General features: G+C 33.6%; 2 pseudogenes; one reads left to right on the top strand and one right to left on the bottom strand.

Annotated features, from left to right (window-relative positions):
- Positions 1–2,863: 2,863 nt before the first annotated feature.
- On the top strand, positions 2,864–3,797 carry LOC119511429 (annotated as a pseudogene).
- Positions 3,798–8,627: 4,830 nt separating this feature from the next.
- On the bottom strand, positions 8,628–9,480 carry LOC119511428 (annotated as a pseudogene).
- Between the last annotated feature and the right edge of the window lie 3,744 nt (positions 9,481–13,224).

The raw sequence follows: 13,224 nt of genomic DNA, 5'->3' as shown, positions 1-13,224 counted from the left end.
AAATTGAGAGAAGAAAATTCACTCTTCATTAAAGGTAGGTTGATAAGAATTATCTTTGATTCTGATGATCACTTGGATCTTGTAATTTCCTGTGACTCACTGCTTCTGAAAGTAGATACTTCTCAGTTACTGACAGCTGATTTTCTCAAGAACATCAAAGATATTCATTCTCTCCTTTGTTACCTGGGGATGCCTGGAGGCAGGATAGTGCTTCTAAAGCATTAAATCCTATGAACTGATAAGATAGCACAGATCTATTTGATTCATGTGCCCTGATTGTTTGTTGTTGGATTCCACAAATTAAGATAAAGTTAGGAAAACCTGAGAATTTCATCACTGATCTCAACTAATAGATTCTATTACAGTAAATAGGTAAAATAAGGGACACCCATTTTCATTTGAACTTCAGATAAACAATAAATATGTTTAGTGTATGTCCTAAGTAATATTTGATTAATAACACATATTCTTTTAGTACAAGTGCATACCAAGCAATATTTGATAAACTGGGACTATGTTTCATATAAGCATTTCTCATGAAAAATTGAAGCTTTTGTTGTTTTTGTTTGGTGTGTGTTTTATCTACTGAATAATTTTCTACTAGGTCTCCTCTTTCAGACCAGACAATAAAAACTATTTGACTACAATGACAAATAAATTATATGCTTTTTATAAGTTATGGAGTTACAGAAAACCCCAGAACCAAAAATTACTTCTAACTCACACCACCATATCTAAAGATTAAAAAATCAGTCATTCCTTTGTGTACCTCTGTATACTTTGTGCTACCACAGTTACCCCTAAATGAATGTCTTAATATATACAGATTAATATATTTAACAGATATGGCATATTCTTTTCCATACCAAAGGAATGGGCAGAGTGGAAGGGTCCAGACATCTTAAAAGGGAGATTGTAATTGGGAATCAAAATACAAATAGATTCAATAAATACTAGAATAATTTTTAGCAAAGCATTGAAGATATCAGAGTGTTATAATCAGTATTGGGATATTGAAATCCTTTGCTCAGTCCAGCACATCTCCTCTTGTATGGTAAAATCCTGAGACAGCAGACCCCAGAAAAGGGCGATTCAGATAAATTTTCCAAATGGAGATAGGTGTATAGTTAAAATATTTGGGTGGAGAAAGGACCTGGAGAGGAGAATGAGGCTCAGCAGAGAACAGAGAAGCTTTTGTAGGAAGAAAGGATGACTGTTGCTCCCAATTTCAAAATTTACCCTGTCTCCTGAGACTGTCAATCAGCCTGGAAAAATCAACACCAAAACTTAGCAGAATCTTAGATTTGCTTCCCCTGTCTTGAAAGATCTACCCAACACAGCACTGAAAAATCATCTTTATTTGACAACCACAAATGGTGGTGATTTTGACAACAATTGCTCCAATATTTAGGGACTGCATAACAGTTGTGCAGGCTAAGTCCGGAGATTCCATTGCATTATAATAATTCTACCCTGAATTCCATGTGACAATATATTTTAAACTCTATTTATTGCTTAATTGAGAAATCTTGCTATCAGAAACCTAGATTATCTTTGTGTGGGCATTGAATGTGAGAGGTATTTAGAAGGGACTCCAATCAGACAAGGCTAAAGGTGCTTTACTCACTTCAATCAGAGAAGTTTCAATTTGATGACTTACTGATTTTTATAGAACTTTATTAAATGAATAGAGTAAGATTTTCATGGAAATATTTGAAACACACAGTAATATACTCTATAAATTCTTCATTTTAAAGTTCCAGAAATACAACTAGAGCTTCTAAAATATTATGTACTAAATGCACAAGTAAATAATTTAAATGTCTTGTAGATACTATTATATTCACCATATTTATTAGACAAAATAGGCATAATAAATTATTCAGATAACTTAATATTTATATAAGCCATAAATTTTAGCAAGTATATGTCTAACTCTTGTGGACCTGAAAACTCGAAGTACAAATTAGGACAATAATGTGAATCTTTATTTCAAAATAAAATAAATAAAAATATTTCAGATATGAAGAAACTTTAATGGTCACACAATTAATAAAATCCATAAAATAAACTTTTTATTAATTATATTAGAGACACAACTGAACTTACTATGTAGTAGGAGTGCTTTAGAATTTCTCCATACCAGAAAAAGGACATGTCATTTAACAAAACATGTCATTCATTTCAACCATATAGCTACAATCACTAAGCCTCATGTGAATTGTTATTAATTCAATCCTACTTACTTGGACCCCAGAAATGCTTCTATACACTACAGTGCAACTTTGCATTGGAGATGTGCAATGAAGCAGAAGACAGAATCAAAAAAGAAGGTGGATTTCATTGATAATGATTCTAGTCATCATGTTTTCACAACACATGCAGAGGCCAATCACTGTGTGATCATATTGCTAAGGCCACCTCCTGAGGGTTTGTCATGCCCTAAAACCTAATTTTCATTAGCTCCCTGTTAACTGTTAATCTTTTATACAGAATATCAAAATGCCACCTGAAATCTCATGCAAATATTCAATTATACTAAAGAAAACCTGTGATTTCATTGTGTAGATAAAGTGAAAGTTTGATATTTCTACATTAACTCAAGTTTTTGATGTCCATGGATATGCTCCAGATAGTGTTGGTTCTATTTAGAGTTTAGTCAATGTTGTATCAGTGCAAAAGTTGTTTCATATGGATCCCTCAGTTTGGGGAAGAAGTTATTTTAGATTCAAAATCAGATGTGATTATATTTTATCTATGAAGAAATAGTCTCCATTTTGGTTACAGATATTCAGATCAGATAATGTTACAAGATTGCTGATAACAAACATCCTATTTTTTTTCCAAGAAGATACTGGATAAAATGGGCCAACAGAACCTGACAGTGCTGCCTGAATTCATCCTACTGAGAGTCACTAGATGCCCTGAGCTGCAGGGTCTCCTTTTGGGGGTCCTTCTCCTCATCTACATGGTCACAGTGGTGGGCAACCTGGGCATGATCATCCTGACCAGGCTCCCACCTCCATACACCTATGTATTTCTTTATCAGACACCTGGATTTCACTGATCTTGGCAGTTCTACTGTCATTTGTCCTAAGATGCTGGTAAGTTTTTTTGTGGAGAAAAATACCATTTCTTATTATACCTGTGCCATGCAGCTGGCTTTTTTCATTCTGTTCCTTATCAGTGAATTTTTCATCTTATCAGCCATGGCCTATGACTGCTATGTAGCCATTTGTAAACCTCTGCTCTACAGTGTCATCATGACCCAGAGGGTTTGCCATGTGCTTGTGGGTATCCCCTACCTCTACAGCACCTTTCAGTTTTTGATGGTAACTATTAAGATTTTTACTTTGACCTTTTGTGGTTCAAATGCCATCAGTCATTTTTACCGTGATGATATCCTTTTGTTACACATGCTGTGCTCAAATGTAAGAGAAATAGGATTGTTGATTATATTTTCAGCATCTAATATGATTTCCTCCCTCCTAGTTGTTTTAGTGTCCTATGGGGTGATCCTGATTACCATATTTCAAATGCATTCTCCTGAAGGAAAGAAAAAAGCATTCTCCACATGAGCATCTCATCTGACAGTGGAGGTTTTGTTCTATGGGACTCGAATATTTATGCACATACAGCCTAAGTCTGGTCATTCTCTTGGTTCTCACAAAATGGCCTCTGTGTTTTAAACTTTAATTATCCCTGTACTTAACTCCTTGGTCTACAGATTAAGGAACAAAGTGGTAAAAAATGCCTTCAAAAGGTTTTTTAAGAATGCATGCACCATTTGTATTTGATATTCATCATAGAATATTTTCCTAATGAACAATGGCATAGGCAAATATACTTGAAAAAACTTTTAATAGATATAATTTCATTAACTTGGACTCCTAAACAAAACTTAATTATAAGGCACAATAAGATTATTTTCCTTATATTCAGAAACTAATCCTCATAAGTTAGATAATAATTAAATCTCACTTCATCCACCCTGTAGTTCTCAAACAGACTTACAGGAGATTCATATTATTGTAAAAATAATAACAGATGTTTTTCAAGAATTGCCTCACATGACAATGGGGAATGGCAAGCCTGAATTCTGTAGGGCAGGCCACAAGTTGGTAACTCCAAAGAAGGTGGTCTGGATGAAGTAGTGATAGAAATTCTTTCTGCTGGTAAAATACTCAGTTCTCACTTTAAGGCCTCTGATTATTTAGATAAGGAGTTTCCTTTCATTGCTGAAGGCAATGTCCTTGTTGATTGTAGATATAATCTTAGGTAGTTGCTGTGGTAGTTGGAAGCTGTATGTACCCAGAAAAACTTTCTTCAATCTAATCCATTCCAGCAGTTGTGGACCCATTTTACATAGGATCTTTTGCTGTGGCTATTTTAGTTATGGTGAGAAACACCTTAATCAGAATGGGGTCTTAATCTTCTTCTTACTGGATTCCTTATAAGAGAATAAAGTTAAGACAAAGAGAGAAAGCACAGCACCAAGATGCTGAGATCAACAAAACCCAGCAGAGAAGGGAGACACCAGCAGACACAGCCATCTGCCTTGGCAGGTAGCAGAGGGGCCAAGGATCACCAGTAGCCAGTTTGGGAAGAAAGCATTGCCTTCTTGATGCTTGATTTGGACATTTTCCTAGCCTCAAATATGAGCTAACAACTTTTGATTTTTGAAGCCAAACCATTCATGGTATCTGCTTTAAGCAGTCTGGGAAAGTAAAACAGACTTATTCAACAGATGAATGATTTAAGTTCACAGTATTAGCCAGTCTTGTTTGCTTTACTAAACATCTTGTCACCATTACATAGCCAAGCTGACAAATGATATCATTCCTTGATTCTGATTATCTGATTCATTGAGTGATTTCATAGAATGTCATTAATTCTCTGATGGAAAATTTAGTATATTATTCATCAATAAACTCTATATGCTTATATAAGTTTTGTTTATGGAAACAGATTTTCCCAATCTCCTTTTCATTTTGTTTTCTTATGTTAGAATAGCAAACTGTAAACAGAGTTGAAGACAAGGAGTTATCCCTGTCTTTTTATGATACAATGAAGCATTTCCTTTGTCCTTCTGATACTGGTCATTTCTACAGTGGTGAGCCTTCCTTATTATCTATGCTGTCCTCAAACATGTGAAACAGACTTGATAATGTTGGTTTGTTAGCAGTAAATTTGATTTCCTTCATTATGTGTAACCTTATATCCCACAAACTGATTCTCATGGCCATGTTCCAAAAATGTAGAGATAGCTGTTAGGAAGGAAATGAATAGATAATGAAGGGGAAAAAATAAACAGGGTGGGTAGATTAGGATTATAGAAGGAAGTTAAACAAAGGAAATTTAGGATGTTTGATTGGAGCTACCAAAAGATTTATTAAAGGTGATAATTGATGGAGAATATGAATTACATAATGTACTGTAAAAACCAGGAGAAATGGAAAATGCTGACTTATTTTCATATCCATATTTTCAATGGATTGGAAATATTTCATTTGTAAAGAGTAACGTCAACAGGAAAAAATACTCTGGATTTTCTTTTTTTTTGCTCAACTTCCAAGTAACTTTAGAAAAGGCACTAGATGAAAAACATGCCATTTATTAATAGAGCAGTATAAATGGAGGATGAAGTAAATTTTACTGAAATTAATGTACATTCAATTTTAGTAATAAAACTTTTCCCATTAATTTACATTTATTTACAACACAACTTGGATACAAATATTTATATAATATCAAATACTTCTTTCTTTCAATCAAACAAATAAATATTATCCTATTTTTACTACTTTCTTCATCCTAGACAAATAATTAAAGAGACTAAGTACAAGAGAAAATTCTCAACCAAGTTCAATAACTTATACAAACATGAAACTTATTGATGGATTATCCACAGTCTGACTTTCTGTATGCCTACCCTAACATCTAAACTGGCAAATAAGGTGACTCCTATAGGAAACACATAAGTAAAATTCAGCATAACACTGACAGTCCTATTTTTGGTCCAATCTCCATATATGCATTGGGTCTCTAATCTAGAAAAGTACAATTTTTTTACATCTAAATTGGAATCTTATCTTCATTTGCTAATAAATTAAATCATATGTGACAGAGCTACAGAATATACATTATTTTCAATAATGAACTAAGACAGAAACATCATCAGAAATACAGAATGATTATGTATTTTGCAAAGAACTGAAACAGTTTGAGGAATTAGAATACTCAATTTCAGAAAAGGTACTCTAGTAAAACAGAAGTAAGCAAGAAATAATTTATTTGGAATCATATCATTATTTTATAACTAGGATTGGAGATTTATTTTAATTTGGATTGAAAAGTATCATAACAGAATTCTGTGTGGCTTTCATATCCTATCCTAGTCTATCATATCATATTATATATATAGCTTTCATAAAAATATTTATGGTATCCAAAATAAATCTCAAATTAATATGATCTAGGGAATTGAGACTTTATTACAGCAGTAAAGAGAAAACTGAGGTCAAGAGCATTGATTTTGGATAAAAAATGCAAACAAACATGTATATACACACAGAGACAAAGTGTATGAACTAAATAGGCAATGATTAATATAAACAATCTATTGGATGGATTTTTTTCACTCATGTTTTTCCACCTCTTGGATGTTGTGAAAATTACTTCCATTAGCAATTTTGTAGAAGCATTTTTTTGAAAACCTGTTTCCAATCCTTTGTGTATCTACCTAGTAGAGGATTGGTGGGTCACAATTAGTGTGACCAAATTTCTTCCCATAGTGTCTGCACCATTTTCAAATGAAACAAAATATCCAAGGGTTCCAATTCCTCCACATCCTCTTGAACACTTGTTCACTCTTACCTGTGCTGACTCTAAAGATGTAATCTTAGAGAACCAAGAGTTCCAAATGAAAACAAAACAAATTCTTGCCAAAAGCTGCTGCTTATCAGAATTCCTTCCTCTCCCATTACTAAAGTATTTTCTGAATTTACTTAAAAGGCATTCAAACCGAAAAATAAGCTGATTTAGGATTAGCAAACTCAAGATAAGTGATTTACCTATCTGCCAGGGTGGTATCTATATACTTTAATCTCAGGTACTGATAACAAAGATTAAAGATAACTATTACAATCAAGGGTTAATTGTGGCCTTTTCTTGTCTTTATTGTGTCTTTATTGTTTCTTTCTTGAGCTTGTAAACACAAAGACAATACTTTGCATGGACCCTGTGCTAGTAATAGAGTGCTTCACTACCATCCCACACTCACTCAGCAAATGAATTGCCTCCTTACACATTAGTTTGAATAGACAATTTCCAGATTTTTGAAATATATGTATATATCATATCATGCTTGTTACTAAAATTAAAAGTGAAAATGGTAAGAAATTAAATCAAAATGTGAACTAGCTTCTTGATCCCATCCACATATTCTTTGCTTAATTTTCTCTTTTTTAATTTACCAGTTTTTACTTTATTGGAAGCATAAATTGAATATAATAAAAAATACAAAATTGCATTTTCTAATCAAATCCATTCTGTTTATCATGCTAGCTTCAAATCCTGCCAAAAGAATATTTAATGTTATGAATAAATTTTATTTTCTACAGTTATGTTTTACATTATATAGTGCCAATTTAACACTTTGGTCATGCATTTTCCCCCATTCTTTCTTTTATTATCATCATAGCCTTTGTATCAAGATACATAGCAATGATAGAAGGTTTCTTTTTAAAGCTTAGTATTAAATATTAAATATTAAATATCTTTTCCCATTTTAATTTCACATTACTCTGTCAAGAAAAAAAATTAAAACTCAGGTTATTTGAAGCCTGGACATTTATGATTAGCCAGGCTATGTAAAAGATGGTGACTTTTTTTCTTGCTGTTTTGTATGCAGACCAAGGTTCTAGAAAGTTGGGACCATTTTATAATTGCTTAGAAAAGTGTGCTACAAAATGGATGGCCTGTTATAAGCCAGGTAGCAAAGTAAGGATGGGAATAAGTAAGAGACATTTTCTTTCAGAAACAGGATTTCTGAAGTCCCAGCCCATCATTTTTTCCCAAAATGGTTTGAGGAGGGGATAAAATCTCAACATTAGCTTCAAGATGCTGTCTCTTTGAGAGGATGGTAGTCACTTTGCGGGAAGGGGGATGGCTAAGTTGGACCATCCACTTCCTCTCCAGCTGGGGAAATGGAAATGGAAAGTTTATTGCCCAGTGAGTGTGAAAATGGTTGAAGCTCCAAAATTTTTAAGAGGCTTCTTCTAGAAACAGACTTCTTGGATTCCTCCTCTCAATTCAACAAAGAATTTATTTTTTAAATCACTATGGAAGTTCCTTGCCACTGTTCTGGTGGGAAGCTCACCTAAGGCAATCTTTAGTAAAGCTAGGCCATAATGGAATTCCTGAAGAATGGAGACTCTGTAGAAGTGTCCAAAGGCGGCTGCTACAACCAGGATGTGGAAAATCTGATGAGACTGGAACCATATGTCAAATTTTCCAGGAAAGAAGCACCCCGGGATTCAAGCAGCATAAAGGGCAGCTCCGGTGATATATATCACACATGAGGAAGAACCACACATCTGCCCCAGTTGGTGGCTTTAATAAATCCCTCAGTAGTAGTAAAGTACATGGTGGGCATAAAACCACTGAAGCCAAGTACCAGGATCACTTTTGTTCTTGTCTGCAGGTGTTTTGGAGTGGCAAACAAGATTCAGTGCACCACAATGATGGCAGATATCCCCAGGACACAGACAATGGAGAGGTAGATGAGCCATGGCTGTGGGGAACAGCAGAAGGAGTAAAAGAGGCAGGGGACAGCATTCCCCATAATCTGTAGGGCAACCCCTGAAGAGTCAATTTTGGAAAAAAGTCCAAGGGACTTTCTCTGAATGACAATAAATAGTGTGAAAAAGGTAGAGAACTGCACCCAAAAAGAACATCCCATAAACCACCTTCTTCTGTAGAGAATTCATGAACTGCATGTTTGGTCTGAACATGGCCAAGATTCCCAAAAAGAAAAACAGCACAGAAACAAGCAGATGAGTCCAAATGCCGCCAGTTTCTGTATGGATGCAGAAGATGCTCTTGAAGGAAGCAGGAAAGGAGGGTTTGGGTGGTCTGTGTCCATGTATCAGGTAGTCATTGCACTTCAGCCAGTTGGAGAGTACATGATGTGAATGACCTTCCAACACTCCTCCCAGGTCTTATATATAAACTCCTCCATCTTCTCCATGACATGTTGGGCTTGCAGGAGAAGTGTCAGTACCCACACCACCTACTCTTCTTCCTGGGGCACTGTGCATGTTCACTCTTCTTCAGCTTTGTTTGGGGTTACATGATTGCCAGTTTGACCTTCTCTTCTAGCTGGGGTCCTAGTTCATCCAGTTCTACCATGTCAGTTTCCCTTTTACTGGCAAGAGCCCCATTGTCCTGTGCCACCACAGATCCTTTGTGGGAAGACATCTGACTGGTACCTCAATATACTGCAGCTTTGGATGAAGAATGGATGAAGTTTCTCAGCTGCAGGGGGGTATTGCTCTCCCTTTATGGTAGAAACACTGGGAGGGCCAGCTCTGCTGGATGCAGGGATCCCCCATGCTACATACCAGCAGCCCTGGATATTCAATGCCATCCCTTGGTCATGTATTTATTTCTTTCTCATATTTTACCATTCCCATCAGTTTTCAAAACCCACAAGTAAAGTTAAATAATATTAATAACACTCTCCAATATTATCCATTTAGAGTGCTTTTTAATAAAGCAAACTACATCAATTTTCCTACAACTTGTTTTTATTATGTGAGAATTTATCATAAACTATTTGTTCCTTTTTTTTCATTTTTAATATAAGCATTTAAGTGTAGACTTTATAGATCAATCAACTGATACTTGACCATTCCTTGATTGATAGATCTTTGGTTTTTGCAGGTTTTTTGTTTATTTCTTTTTGCCACTATTAAAAGAATGAATGCTGTAATAAACAGCCTTGTCTTTTTAATCTCATGCCAATCCTTTTATTTATTTATTTATTTGTTTGTTTGTTTGCTTGCTTGCTTATTTGCTTATTTGTTTGCAATTCCTTTTTATTTCTCAAGTAAATGAGCATGGGTTCTTCTGTTGTCTAAAGAAGTGTTGTTGAGTAAGTTTTTAAAAATAAACACAAAATAAATTGATAAAACTATGCAGTGGATTGTGATTTTTTTCAAGTAGTGCTTTTTTTTTTCATTTTCCTGATAGTATAGTAACATTTACTGACATATCATTTTTTTGTGTGTGTGATGATAAAATTGCAAAATGGCAATAATAGGTGTGTGATATCAGCTATCTGATATCATAGTTATAACCTGAATGGTTCTCAAACATCACCTTCTTTTTCTGTAGAATATTTAAAATATTCCAGATTTTACAGAATAGAGCCATTGGCTATAATAGACACAAAGCACATATTCTAATCATAAATATTGTGATGAATAGTTCCAAAAGAGTGCTGCTGACATATAAATCCTTTTTTTGCACATGCATAAACTTCTTCCCCAAATTATAACCTTAAGATTTCTTTTGATGGATTATTTTCTTACTATATGCAATTAATGACCAGATGAATGAAAAGCTTTTAGCTAACAAACTGAATTATACTTGTGTTACTACTTAAATTATAATAGTTACAAAAGGACCTTATGACTACATTGCAAAATTCAGCCCTCTGTTATTTCTAAATGTCCTCAAGTTTGTTTTCCTACATGAAATCAGTAATGAATTTCTTCTATATATTCCATGGCTCATTTATTTATTGAAAGGATTTTCTCAAAGACTCCAAATTTTCCATATGGAACAGGAAGCTATTATGGCTTTAGGATATTGGAACTAGATGATCACAAACAAGCTTATGATGTTTACCATTTTATTACAAGCATCCAAGTGGTTCATTTCTTAATTTTACATATAAGATTGAGACCAAACTACAACTTTTAAGGATACACAATAATAAGTTAGTCATCAAATTTTAATAGTAATAAAATATGGAACTTCTACTATATGTGGATCTTCTTAGAGCAGACTCAACGTCATGGTGTACAAACAAGTTAACCTTATGTCTGACTTGAGGACTACTTCCATATCATAGATGCAAAGCATTGAGTATGGGCAAGACAACTTTGTGAAAGAACAAAGTTGAAGAATTTAAAATGATGATTTTAGGACTTACTATAAAGATACAGTAATAAAGAAAGCAATATTTTATGAATATAGATGAATAGATCAGTGGAACAGAATTAGAGATCTAAACATGCACATATGTCTCTCCAACTGATTACCAGCTAAGAAGTCAAAGCAAATTAATCATATCCAGGTTATATATAAATATCCCTACAAATTGAAACAAAAATACAACCCAATAATAATAGACAAAAGATTTGAAAAACACTTCACAGGAAAAACAATACAAATGACCAAAAAAAAAAAAAAAAACAGGAAAAAAACCCTGGGTCCTATATCATCGGAGAAATGTCATTACAGTAACAAGGAAATATCACTTTCCACTCACTAGATTAGCTAAAATTTAAGATAATAATGTTACCAAATACTGACTATTGTTACTTCTAAAATCATCAGGCATTGTTGGTGGGAGTGGGAAATGGTAGGGCCACTTTAGAAAACAATTTGGCAATTTCTGGTAAAGTTACCATATGTCTACCATATGTCTCAGGAATATTCTCCTTGAATCTTACTCAAGAGGAGTGAAAGCATATGTGCAGAAAAATACTTGTGCATTAATGTACATGATAGGTTTATTCATAATAATCTGAACTTCAGACATTCCAGCTGCCTAAAAATAGAAACATATAAAAAACTGTGCTATATTCATAAACTCAATTCTACTCAGTAACAAAATGGAATCAACTGTTAATGCATCCAACAACAAGGATGAATTTCAATAACATTAAGTGAAGAAAAAAGAAACCAGACAAAAACATACTACATTATTCTATTTATGTCATATTTTAGGATAGGTTAAATTAATCTCTGGTGATAGAAATCGTATCATTCATGGTCTAAAATATGACGTGGGGGATTCCCTGCAAAGACACATGAGGGAACTTTCTGGAGTGATGGAAATGCTCTCTTGATTGGAGCAGTAGTCAATCAGGTGTTTTCATTTGTCAAATCTCATCTATGCACACTTACAATCTGTGCATCTGTAAATTATACTGTAATAATTTTTTTAAAGAACTCATTGTATGGTAGAACTTTCTGTTTATTATTTTTATTTTTCTTCTTAGAAACTTGCTTCAAATTGCTATATAATAAATATGAACCTAATTTTAAGGGCTACATTTTGTAAAATATATATCTCTATATTTTAATTAATAAATTTCTGAGACATAGATTTAATTTGATTCCAGTATTTTTTCATACTGAATATTGCTGTCATTAAGATTTTGTTTATATGCTTTAATAACTTCAATTACTTCTGCATACCTGAATTCAGAAGTGTATTAACTGCCCAATGAAAATATATGTCTTTCCAACTGTTTTTGGATTTAAGGAGAGAGGTTTAGAATAATTTCATTAATCTGTTCTTGACACATCATCATCATTGTGCCTAGCAAAGTACATCTCTTTTTTAATTGATTTCTTATTCCCTTTGTTCCTTTAACAATCCCTTCTGCCATACCTTGATATTTGAGATGTGCATTTGCTTGTTTTTTTTTGTTTTTTTTTTTTTTTTTTAAAAATTTGTTTTTCTATTCCATGTTCATATATTTATACTTCACATAAATGACATGGTGCCATATAGCTCAACTTCCATTTTTAAATTTAAGGTCAATAGGAGACAAACTTATGCCAGAAAAGATGTATTGCTACAAAGAATAGTAAAGTTCCACAGAAGAGATTTGTTTCAGGAACAATCCCTTTCTATATAATCTGATTTGCCATCATGTTCTTCAGTGTTTAAAAAAAAGTGTATATATCTGGAAATCTGAAGACATATTCTGACTGAACAAAAGAGTTTTGCTTTTAAATACTATTTGACATTTTCCCAGTAGTTACTATTCCTGTTTGCTACTGCTGCCATTATGCAAAACACCAGAAACAGATAGGGTTTTATAAAGGAGATTTATTAAGTCACAATTTTACATTTCTAGGTGTCCAAATTAAGGCATCAATAAGATGATACCTTCACTGAAGAATGGCTGATGGCTTCCA

Source organism: Choloepus didactylus, chromosome 16 (genome assembly GCF_015220235.1).
Source record: "Choloepus didactylus isolate mChoDid1 chromosome 16, mChoDid1.pri, whole genome shotgun sequence".
In the NCBI taxonomy this organism is placed as follows: domain Eukaryota; kingdom Metazoa; phylum Chordata; class Mammalia; order Pilosa; family Megalonychidae; genus Choloepus; species Choloepus didactylus.
This window is presented reverse-complemented; position numbering and strand designations above follow the sequence as displayed.